Raw genomic sequence first — 12,417 nt, 5'->3', positions numbered from 1 at the left:
TGATCTAGTTTTTTGTTTGGCTAGTCTTTATTTTGTCTTAGGACTTTCTGTGGAGACTACCCTTCCCAAGACTGGACTAGGGGATAACAAAAATTTCATTTTAAGGGTATAAACATGGTGAATCCTGGGTAACGTCTTACAGCTTGACTTAATTCTAGTTGTCTTTTTAATTACCTGTTTATGAAAACGTTTTTAAATTTGTTGAGATTACTTAATTCTTTCAGAAGAAGCACCTCATTTGAAATAAATAAATAAATTGTGTTTATTTTAAATAGTCCATGTGAAAGACCTTTAAAGGGTAATTAATGCAGGTCTCCTAAGACTCTAAGTAAGATGAAAGCGATCTTTCCAAATCTTCTGGAGTGATTTGTTTATATAACTTCCCACTTCTGATGAATTCTTCTGAGTCTAATAACTTTTTTTCTAACTGTTCGGCAATTTGTGCTTAGCTACAAAAGCCCTTGTTCAAAAAGAACGGTTTAATAATCTTTTCCCTGAAAATGACTTGAAGGGAGGGTATGGGTTTTGGCTTTTTGTTGTGTTTTTATTAGTGTTATCTTTCTCTGATAAATCATGTAATTATTAACTATTGAGGGGGAAATCTTATTGAACTCCTGGGTTGCAGCTTCTATTAAAAAGTGTAGTTTTGTTCGGGCACTGGGGATTCTTGGAATAAATGGCCAAAGAAGTGGATTTCAGTTGGTGGAAAAGCTGCATGCGCGCACACGTACACAGACACACTTCTGCCTGGGGTTCGAGGCTTCATGTTGGCAATCAGTTTTCATCTGCTGTGCTGACAAGAGTAGAAATGTTTATGTGTTTGTGTTTATGTTTAAAGAGCAGGATCATACTTTCTTTAAAAAGAAAAATGTAACCAAAGACACTTACAGAATGAGATCAGATACAGCTCTATCTTTAGTGAACCATAGTCTAGCGTCTCTGTGGCATTTTAAGCCTTTGGCTGAGAGTGAATACAGCTTTGTGGTTCCCCTGCTTCTGACATGATTTGGTGCTGCCATATATTTGTAGGTTTGGTTTTTTTTTCATTAGAGCTTGTTTTTCTATAGGGCTCCTTAACACTGTTCTCAAATGGCTTTTGCAAGGTTAAAGGAATGCAGCTTGGTAACAAGTTTGTGTCATTTTAAATATATACCTTCCAGTAAATAAGGAGGAGCGTTGCAATCAATCCCTTTTAGTGTGTTATATGTTTCACTTGACAACTAAACCCTCTATTGATTAACCATTACTTTGTTAGATAATCTCGTGTCATTGAAGTCACTGTAAAAATTAAACTCTTTAAAATGTTTTACCCTAGCAGCAGTGTGAAAATTGAAAACTTGTTCAGAATTACAGCCAGCTTCCACAAAAAGGGTAGTTTTCAACAAACTGGTTTATGTTTGCATGCTTTATATGCAATATAAAAACATATTAAAGCCCTCCAACGCAAAGCTATCAGCCTGTGATGTTGAACCAGGCTACCATTTCAGACTGCTTTTCCTCAGTGAAAAAACTTCCTATCGTGATGAAAAGTGAGGAGAAACTTGAACAGTTTTGGTGCAGATTCAATAAGACTCATGAAAGGGTCGAGCTTTAAAGGTGAGCTTGAGAAATTTGCTTTTCTGAGGCTTGGTTCTGGTTTTGGTTTTCTTCCAGGTTAGTCAATGTTCCTATAGGCATTGGAATGAATGAAAAGAGGTACTCTGATGTTGCCAGGTAGGGTGAGACACCATCAAATGTTTTACCTGAAATGTAGGGCTCTGCATTATTACTTGATGATAGGACATTCATTCTGCATTCACTTAGGTCTGTTCACTGGTAACTCCTAGCTTATGAACACAAATGTAACAGTACCAGATGAAGTCAAATCTCCATGTCCAGTAGTAGTCTTATGTCTTGCGATAACCAGTAACTGCTGCCAACAGAGAAACATTAGAAGAGGGCAGCCATATAGTACTACCTTCATAATATGTTCTCACAGCTTCTCGTGACTTGACTTCATGAGCCGGATGCAGCTTCTTCGCAACATTATCAATACATTTCTATTGAGACCTGTTAAGCAGAGTCACATTACCTCTGTTTTTTGCCCCTGGACTTTAAGGAAGATCTAGGCTTTCTTCTGTGTTTTTGCTTGAAACCTCTTAAAACATATTGTAGAATATGCATGTGAATCTTCTTTACCCTTTTTATTCCTCCCACAAGGCTAATAATGCATTCTTCTGTGAGAATGTGAAAATAAGAACAGAAGAACTTTGTAACTTTGCAAAAATACAATGGACCTTGAACTGAAGATCACTGTATGGTTTATTCTCAAATCTGTATCCTGAAGGGTTGAATCCATTATACATAACTCCTTTTAATTTTCTTTTTTCTCCCACTACTTTTATTGAGAGATAAAGAGCTGCTGAAGGACTAAACGGTCATCTGGTAATCTGGTATTTACATAGACCTTTACATAATAACATTACGGTACAAAAGTGGTTTCTCACAATAGAAGCATGTTCTTGTTTCCTTTCTGTGGCTGAAAAGGTTGAGAAGGGGAGAGTTAAGTATCCTTGGCATATTGTCTGAGGGCAGAGAGGGATTGCCAAGGTCAGTCACACCCAGAGTCTGCTCATCCAGTGCCAACACTAGCACTGTCAGTGGAAGATGCTGTTGAATGAGAGCAAACAGTTCTGGCTACTCTCTGTGCTCCATTCCCCTTCTGCTCCTGCAGCATCTACTCCTGTTGCACTGGGGATTCCTGGGGGATGTCTCTGCTGAGTACTCTATGGACCTGCTGTCCATGAGTTAGTTTAATCCCTTTTTCCACTTGCTGCTGTTGTTTCTCTGCACAGTGTCCTGGGGCAGCAAGCTCCAGAAGTTCACTGCCTGCTGTGTGAAGAAGCATTTCATTTTATCTGTTTTAAATTTACACTGTACTAGTTCCATCAGGTGCCACTAGTCCTGGTATTGTGGGATTTGATGAACAAGTTATGCTGGAAGTTCAGTTGGTGCTGTTCCCACTGAGCTATGATGTGTGGATGAAAATAATAAAAATTAAGCAATACGTTGGGCTAGTTATTTGTGTCTACATTTTGACATGCACACAACTTTTGAATAGTGGTGTAATGAGCTTGCTTCCTCCTCAGAAAGTTCTAGGGTTTTTAGATTCAGTATTTAGTATTCCATATTGTGTATTTGGATTGTCTGTTCTCTCACGTTTACAAATGGGAAACAAAGCCTGTTGTAAGCCTGGCTTTTAAAAAGCTGGCTTGCTGCCAAGGTTTGTGCATACCTGTCTTGGGAGGAAAAAGACTGACAAGATCTGAGTTTGGTTCATGGTTCAGTTCATGGAGCCACAGACTTCCTTGTTGCTTTCAGTAAATGCTTTTGTGGCTGCAAAGTGGAGTTAGTAGTAGCTTTCTCTGTGTCAGGGCTCATAAAATTTACAGTATGTAGCAAATAAGTTGTGCAGAAGTACTGCTACTGGAATCTCAGGAATTAAATTAATCACAGATTTATGATAAATGGGTTAAATTACATAAATGTAAATAATGAACAAAGCTAAGCTTCATATCAACTCCCCATGGTTTTTCCCCTTCAGAATCTGGTTGAGTTGAACTAACATGATGCTTATAAAATGAAGTTTGTCTGTTAATTGTCTGAATGTCACTGCAAAGCAGATGGTGTCAACTTTCTGTCCACCAGTTGGGCCGCTACATCTAAGCCACAATTTATAATAGTTTATGCCATTCTGATCTTTCTTCTGAGGAGAAAGTGCTGTGCATACCAGAGTGATGGTTTTATGATGTTGGCAGATATTTGCAAGAGGCTAAATTGAGTCCATCAGACTTCTGTTTGCTTGTGGCCTAATCTCAGTTTGAATCTGAACCTCCCCTGCTGAAAGATGCACTCTGTTCATCTGCACGGCACTTTGAAAGGATTTGTGTGTTTGAATTATTTAGTTTCTCCGTCTGGATCCAGAGTCAGAAATTGCTAGCTGGCTGCTGGTTGTAGTTGTAACTTGTAAGGAGATCTGCTGGAGCCAGGATATTCTGCATTCTTGTCTGTCACTGGTTGTTTTCTGGTTACAGAGCTCACTGAGAAATAAAACATGAACTGCTAAAGTGATGAAGAAGATTTGGCTTCTGTGCTCTTTTTTGTTTCTGTTTCATAATGAAGTTTAAAGAGGGTCTGTGAATAAGTAAGGTAGAAAGGGCTGTGATTTGCTGAATTTCTGCAAGTGTCTGTACTGTGCCAGACCAGTGCAGAAACACCAAAACCACTATACTGATTTCTCATGGTGGGAAGTAGGGAATGTTTAATGAGAATCGTAAGATCTTAGGTGAATAATGTTATAAACTGATTGTGAACGCTCAGTTCCCATCAATTAGTGCTTGCTTACTGTCCTCCTGAGCTGGAAACTGTTAGGAACACTGGATTTGTGGATGCATCTTGTGTCACTCAGCATAACTTCCTTTTAATCTCTTTGCATTCTAGCCTCTGATGCACTTTGCAAGGTGTTCCTCTGCTCGTTTGTGTGTTGCTACTGACTGCATCTTGTGCAGAGTCAGGCCTGTGGCAGAGGGGCAAAAAAGGGAGATCATTTGTTTGGTGCTTAGCACTGAGAGAATCTGGCTCTGATGGCATAGCTTTGGAGCAGATGGAGAGGTTTAGAAGCCCTTAGCATGCTGGTTTTGCCTACAGGTTTTATAACCTATGGCAGGTTTGGGGTTGAATTAGTTTCAAATCAAACAAATAGAAATTTGTAGCAAGCCCTGAAAGAAGGATCTTCAGAGATTGCCAGCAAATATTACAGGGAGAGAACTGACAGGCACTTCACTACAAATCTTTGTGCGTCCTCCCCTTAAGGGAATCTTAAAAATATCATGAATGTTAGTATGTTTTACTTAGTGCTCTTGGAAATGTCTTTGTAGCAAGTTTAATTCCATGCTCTTTCAACACGGTTCTTGGGTTTTCCCCATGTAACTATTTTGAGGTAGCAACTTCTTCTTTGTGGTCCACTTACTACTCTTGCAACAAAGCAAGTTTGTGCTTGCTTTTCCACTGCCACTTTTGCTTGGGAGCAGTTTTGTGAAAACGGCAACAGCCACTGGGGTTTTAGTCCAACACCGGAGCTCTTAGGTGCTACTATCCTACTACTACTACTAGAAAATGTGAGCTTAATCAAGTAGTAATTAAAAAGGCTCTGAAAGTTGGGGGGGAGGGAGGGGAAGCCTCCCTTAGAAACTCCTGAGTTCTTAGGTATCTTAGTTTAAGTAACCAGATCAGCCAAAGCATGATTTTAGGCACACTTCATAAACACTGTTCATATGCTGCCCTTAAAAAAGGGAGAGACTATGAGTAATGTGCTCTGCAAAGATTAGAGAGTCTGCAGCCCCAGCTGAGGGTCCTCTGGAAAGGACAATGTATGAGTTATCAAAAAAAAGACATTCTGCTTTAAAAGAAAAAGCTTTCCAAAATTGGGAAGACTAAATACAAGTGAGATGTGGTCTGCATTTGCTCCCTTCTGATCACAACCTTTGTACTGTCCCCATGTATTTTTACCTGATAAAGCCAGGGGATGTTTAGTAACATTTGACATACACTGTGACAACTAGCATGTAGAAATCACCTTGCTTTATTTGTGCAGTTATGCAGTATGTTGTGAAAGACCAAACAACTGAGCTTTTTTTCCTTTCATTTTTCAAAGGAAATGAGAGGAATTTTTTTTTCCTTGTATCTTAAAGCTATACAATTGTACATAGCCTCTCAGAGGACATGCATGTCCTCAACATAGGCTTTTGCTGTAAACTAGTTTATTTTGGTTCAAAACGTTCACACCTTAGGAAAAAGGAAATATAGTAGAGTTGTTGTGGCTTCCTGTGCCAAAAATATGGTGCCTGAAAGAAAACAGTGTTCTTCTATTCATAACCGTTTTAATCTTTCTGCAGACCTACAACAGCTGTGCCAGACTGTGCTTAAACCAGGAAACAGTATGTCTGGGAAGCACTGCTGTGAAGACTGAAAATTGTGTGGCCAAAGTAAGTAAGAGAACGGCTTTGGTTTTGAGGGTTTTTTAGCAGATTGTTCATTTTTAATCAAAGAACAGTTCTTGTTAAAATTTACAGTTAGACAGAAAGCATGTATTTTGGGAAGACTTTTCTGTCCTTCAGTGTAGAGTTTTCAGACTTGATGTTTTTCTCCGTTGGAAGTGATTCCTTGCATCTAGAGATGTCTCGGATTGAAGGGTTCATTCTGCTAGACAAGTAATAGGCTTTGCCTGTGGGGCGACCTATGCCTGCTGTGTAAGTAGCTGTGGCAACTTCAAATGATAAATGTCCAGATATATGGTAAAAATACTAGGTGTGAGCTCTTAGTATCTTGGTCTCCTCTCTTAGCTCCCAGAGGGGAGGTGCAAAAAAAGACAGACCTTTCCATTAAAATACAGTGAATGCTGTATTTAAGGGAAAGGGAGGAGGGAGATACGGAGTCAGAATGGTAAGAAAATGGATATACTAGCCCGTCAGAGAACAGTAATTCCTTGAGAATTGTAGTAGATGTGATAGGAAAAGATGAGGTGCCATTAGCCACCCTCTTTTCTTAAAATTCAGAGTAACTAGCGTAAAATAACATACATGTAGGGCTGTGTGCGAAAGGAAAACATTTGAACCATGATGCAATATGTATAGAAAGGCTGGGCAAAGGATGCTTTTAGCCTTGTGCAAGCTTCATATTTCCACTGAAAGGAAGTTTAGAATGGGCACGCAGGACAGATCAGTGCATGCAGCCATCTGTTACCAAAACCAGCTGGCATTTTGTTCCTCCTCAGTCACCACAAACCAGACCACTCAAAAGCTTGTTTTCTCTTTCAGTTATGTATTCCTTGATCTTCTTGAAGTTCTTTTTTTTCTTTTTTTCTCTTCATACTTTGAATGGTTGTTAAAGGTGCCTTGTGCCTATGGGGCTCACTTTTATATTGGCCTTTAAGATAATTTCCCAGCTAAATCTCTGCTGTGATTTTGCTGGTGAAATTTGGGTGTCCCATTACTTTTGTTTCCTGTGAGGGAACTGACCATCATAAAAGTTTGTCATGGTGCTTGCAGGTGACTTAGCGCTTGTAAACTGTGCTTGACATGCCAGGTTACCTTCCAGTGGAGAAGCACTTCTGAGAGAAGCTACCAATCTTGGTACAAAGCACTAATGTTTAATACCGACACCTCCACTCTTAGCTTAAGATGACTGGTATTGCACACTCCTTCCCAAGGTGCTTTATGATACAAAGTAGGTGAAACTCTGAGCAAAGCATCAGAGCAGCTCTGACTGAGTTGTATGGGCATACAGCATCATTCTGATGACATAGAGCAGCTCACAGCACACCCATTCAACCCCATCTGCTTTGTACCTGTATCTTGTTTGACCTGATCATCTTACTAAAGCAGCAAACTTACGTGATGCTTCTTTTAACTGAAATGACATGCCTTTAACATCCTAATGCGCCAAATAATAAACTCTCCTAAAACTATGTTTCAGTGGGATCATGGTAAGAGGTGTGGGTAGGGCTCAAAGCAGGAACAGCAAGACTTGTTTCATGTTATTGAGAATGAATTTGAACCATCACCCTGGAGATGAAAAAGCATATGTTTTAAAGTATTTCCCCTAGTAATAGCTTGCCTGGCTATTGTACTCCTTTCCTTTGCCGTCCGAGCTACAAACTAAAATGAAATAGGCTCTAAGAAAGCTTGTCTTTCAAATTCCGTAAGTGTTGAAGCATTTATAAATCCAGTTAGCTAGATGCAGATGGCTCAGTGATGGCACGGGCAAATGGCACAACTGTTAAGTGTTCCCTAGGTGAAGGGCTTAAAGGGGATTTAAGGAGTTCAGAGGCTTTCTCCTAGCCTTGTGCACATGGCAGGTTTTATCCTCCATGATTGGTGTGTCTTACAGCCTTGGACTTCAAAATGTTTTGTCAGGAGGGTAATACTGGGAAGTATAACTGTGGGTTTCTTTATCTGCAACACTTTTTGGAAAAGGAGTTTCAATTTTTTTTTAAACTGGCTCTGAAAGACAAAAAGCATTACTTTGGAAATAATTATTTACTTTTTGGATTCTGCAGTGCAGTATCAGCCCTGACTGGGAGCCACAGTCAGCGTTATCACTTGCTTGTCAGAAGTGTGAGTCAGTCTGCAAGGGATGATGTTTTTTCGGAAAACAGGATTTCTGATTCTGCACCTACTTGCAAAAGAGAAAATTTTGCTCTGTTAAGACTGTATCAATATAATTTGCTGATCATGTGCTTGATGTTTCTAAAGTTTGTTCAAAGAATGACATGCCGTTTCCCTTGAGGCCACACACATCAATATTGAGATATCTTTTTTTCAGACTGAAGCACATCAAGCTCTCTTGTGAAGGAATGCTTCTGCAGAGGACTGTCAGGTGTAACTTACCAACCTAACAACTGGCATTCTTTCTAAAATGGAGGGAAAAGAAGTTTATTATAAACATATATGCATTTTCATCTATGGAGAGTAGCATAGGACTATTGTCTTTTTGACAACTCAAGGAAGTCTGTGTTTGTTAGGAAACCTTGTCTGCCTGGTCTTCTGTACAGTGTTATGCTGACTGTGCAGCCAGGTGCTCTGGGGCTTTTGCAAACCTATGGATTATCTAGTTTTATTCAGTCATTTAAAAATAAAGCTAGAATATCACGTTCTGATGAATCTTTGTATTTTGTTCTTAGCTGTGCTTTTCAGGTGTTTCTCCTCTCAAACTCCATTGATGGTACTTGGGCATATTTGTGTAGAAGCAAATAAGGAGTAGAAGAAATGGTTTCAAGTGTGCTCATGTTGTGACTAAAGAGGTGGGATCTTGAATTAAAAATTGTATATTGTGGTGCACAGATGTCACCTGCGTGATCTGTAACGTTGATTCTCTTCCATCCTCAGCAGTTTTTCTGTTAATCTTTTAGCATCCTTTTGCCCATTGCATTTGAGTGATCAACAGGTCTGATGTATGTTTAACCTGATATCTTTAAAAAAGAAATGCAATCTCTGTGTTTTTATATATATGTGTACACGCACACACACACGTAATATCCACCTTTTTGTCTCTGTAGAAACAAAGAAATGTCTGTGGGAGGATTTCTTTTTGTGATACTTCTGGTGGGCAACCACAAGTGAACAGCTTTCTCAGGAATTGATGCTAGGTGCTTAAATAAGGTAGAAATGTAGCATGAACCTGAGCTCCAAGGACAGGGTGTTTAGTTTTAATGAGGCTTATTGAAACCTGGCCAAATGAGCATCTGTTCCTATTGTTTGTTCCATATTTTGTAAGCCAGTATCTTCAGGCCAGATAATGGTGTTGGTGTGTGCTTCATCCTCAATTAGAGAGGGGCACAGATAAAAATCCCCTGGCATCTGGTGTGTCACTAGGATTCTTGTGATGCTCCTTTGTGTGCAAACAAGTTTCTCTTCTGTTCTGCATCCAGGACCACTTGCTTTCTCTGGTAACCTTCACACTTTCTATTTTCTGTACAGTGGGGGATGATGCTCTGGTGTGTCTCCAGTCTCCTTGGCTGAGTCTTTGCTTGGATGGATTATATATATTCCTGTTTTCAAATAGAGATCGTGCCTTTTCACCCTTTCATAATGTGGGCTGTGTTAGGTTTGAGTTTTGCTGTTCATTGGAATCCATTAGATCTTGCAGTTCTTTGGATCGTAGAAATAACCTCTGATTCCAAGTGCCCTTTTCTTTCCCAGCAAGAGACCAGTGTACAGCTGATCTCAGAGTTCTACAGTCAGTAACCATTTCCTGTATTTATTAGATAGGTCTTTACTGTTTATCAGCTCCTGCAGTCAGTTCCAGTTCATCTGTATTTGCTATGTAAAGAAGTGTTCTCAGTTTCATTTTGCACATAGAGTTCTTTCCTACGTGTGCCAGAGATAGGCACTCTATGGCATACCTGCCAGAGACAGCACAAAGACACTTTCTAAATGGCATACAGCATCTCGAGGTTTCTACTGACCTCCACAGCAGCTGAGGGAGGTTCTCTGCCACTATCTTTATCTGAGGTACGTGAAATTGGAGGCAGAAAAATACAGTCAAGCACACTACCTTTGAAAAATTAGGCTTCTGTTTCAGGCCACTCATTGCCTACCCACATGGGATAACTGCTTGTGCTTTTTAAGGTCCCAGCAAACCAAGGGACTTTTAAGCATGTTGTATTTTCTAGGGAATCTTTGATTGCTCTTCATGGTTTTTTTAAGTGTGCATGCTGCAGTGGTTACAGTATTGAACTAGGAACCTAGAAAGGGTTTATATCCTTTATTTTTAGCACTGTGATTTTATTCTCTGTGACCATGATGGCTTTTCTTGCTCCTCTTCAAAAGGGAACTGAATAATACTCTCCTTGCAGAAATTTAACTGTATGATGCTTTTTTGACCCTTCGATGAAAAGTCCTGCTTAAGCATGTAGTAATGTTCTGCCTGCTTGGTCAAGCTGTTTGTAACGTACAGGGGACAGAGCTATGTTCTGCTCAATTCTGGGAACGCAGAACAGGGCTTGGCACTCCCAGTATGCTATGTGAAATTTTCTTTCAAAGATGCATAGTATTATTTAGCTGTAGCTACACATTTTACATTCAAGGATGATTCATCTAAAGCAAGGAGTGGTGGAAATAGCTGGTAATTGAAATCTACCTTCCTTTGTCAGTTCTTTCTGCATCACTGCTTCCGAATTTTTAGAGTAAAAATAGTCTGCACAGTAATAACACTGAGCTCAGATTTTTTTAATATGAATTCAAAGGAGAAACCACGAGTACTCTTTATTAAACAAACATTTAGAGTTTCAGGCTGGATGTTCGAGTTGGCAGTAGGACAAATTGATCTAAAGAGTGTCCCTCTTGTACTCTTAAGTCCCTTTATGTCAAAGATTGATGACTCCTCTTTCCTGAGAGTGTCCCTGCATTTACTTTGCATGAACAACACAACCAACTCGGAGTTCTGCTGTGATATACCGCTGAGTTGGTGTATTTTCAGATAATGGATAGTTTTCCAGTGCTTTTGAAGCCTTTCTAGTCCTTGAGATTGAAATAAGAGCAATTTAATTATCAACAAATACTATTTGGCTAACTACATCCAGTTTCCTGATACTCCTTCCGCTGTTTTAATGAGAAAGTATGTTCCTCCATACAGCAATTTTTAGTGTTAAGCTTCTGTGTAATGAGGCAGAGGGGCTGTCGGTGGACATCCTTCCAGCTCCAAACCCCTTGGTAGCAGTGTCCCCTGCTGTGGCTTGGATATTCCTTTATCTGGGATGACAGTTTTTGAGGCCCTTGCAAACTGCATAAATGCTCTCTGTCATTGGCTAATAGAGATTTAATCATGTCATTTTACCCTTCTGTTGTAGGTGCTCTGTTTGTAAAAAGAGGGTTGTGTGAATGGCAAGTATTGCAGGGACATTGCTGTGATTGCTTAATGACCAAGAGGTGCTTTGAAACTGAATTCACAGTATTTAGACAGCACAAGTAGAAAACAGAATTGAGAGGTTTGTCTCAAAGCTTTGACCTAATGATGTTCTTCCTTTCGTAGTAATACGAATTTATCTTAATTGCGAGTTTCTAATTTTTTACTTTTTCTTAGGTCAAGGCAATCTTTATGCTTTAGCTTCCCCTTGGTCTAATAACCTCTTTGCAAATGACTGAGAAAGAAATGTGATATTCCTGCTCCCCCACCCCACCCCACCATACACATTCTCCAGATTTTGATAGACTTGTTTTATTTATTTCCAAAATTATATCCGCAGGAAACAAGCTGTTTAAATTCAGATTATGCTGAAGCAAAATGGTCCTGGTATGAGAAGCAACGTGCTGTTTTATGAGCGCAGAGTCCCTTTTCTCATAACTGATTGATAGTAAATATTTTCCTGAAGAATTATTGCCAACCATGAACAGTGCAACTGTTTCTTTTTTTTTTTGTGCTACTTGCTGTACCAGCCATTGTCTGTAATTAAGATCTACAATTCACAATGCAGACGTTTGCACTTCCTCTGGGTCTGAGCTATTTATAAGACATTTCAGCTGTTCAGAGTTTCTTTGAGTGTTAAACTACATGAAAACCGGCTTCTTTAGTCTTCAGTTATGCAAACACTGTGGAGTGGTTGTCATTTATGCATCTCTTACCGCCCAAAATGACTTTGCATGTCAGTGAAGCCAGGAATTAAAAAAAGAATTACACTTGGTTTTTTTTAAATGTGAAAGAGACTTTGAAGAAATAGTAATATAATAGTTAACTCATGAATTGCTTTCTAGCTGAGGGTCTCTAAGTGTATTCTGGAGATCGGTTCTCAAAGCTCTGCAGTGAGGATGGTCGGTCAGGTGATATGCAAAATCTTGATATGAAGAATCATTTCCAAAGTTTGGTTAACTCAATGGAGATGTT

At 39.5% G+C, this 12,417-nt stretch overlaps 1 protein-coding gene across 1 annotated transcript in view; it reads left to right on the top strand.

Annotated features, from left to right (window-relative positions):
• The window catches only part of BTRC (beta-transducin repeat containing E3 ubiquitin protein ligase), a gene marked incomplete at its 3' end in the record, with an annotated part of 63,677 nt that overhangs the window by 6,660 nt on the left and 44,600 nt on the right, over positions 1-12,417 (top strand). The window contains exon 2 of the mRNA XM_010088013.1: positions 5,934-6,023. The remainder of the gene's footprint in view (positions 1-5,933; positions 6,024-12,417) is intronic.

This window comes from Pterocles gutturalis, unplaced genomic scaffold, assembly GCF_000699245.1.
Source record: "Pterocles gutturalis isolate BGI_N339 unplaced genomic scaffold, ASM69924v1 scaffold47266, whole genome shotgun sequence".
In the NCBI taxonomy this organism is placed as follows: Eukaryota; Metazoa; Chordata; class Aves; order Pterocliformes; family Pteroclidae; genus Pterocles; species Pterocles gutturalis.
This window is presented reverse-complemented; position numbering and strand designations above follow the sequence as displayed.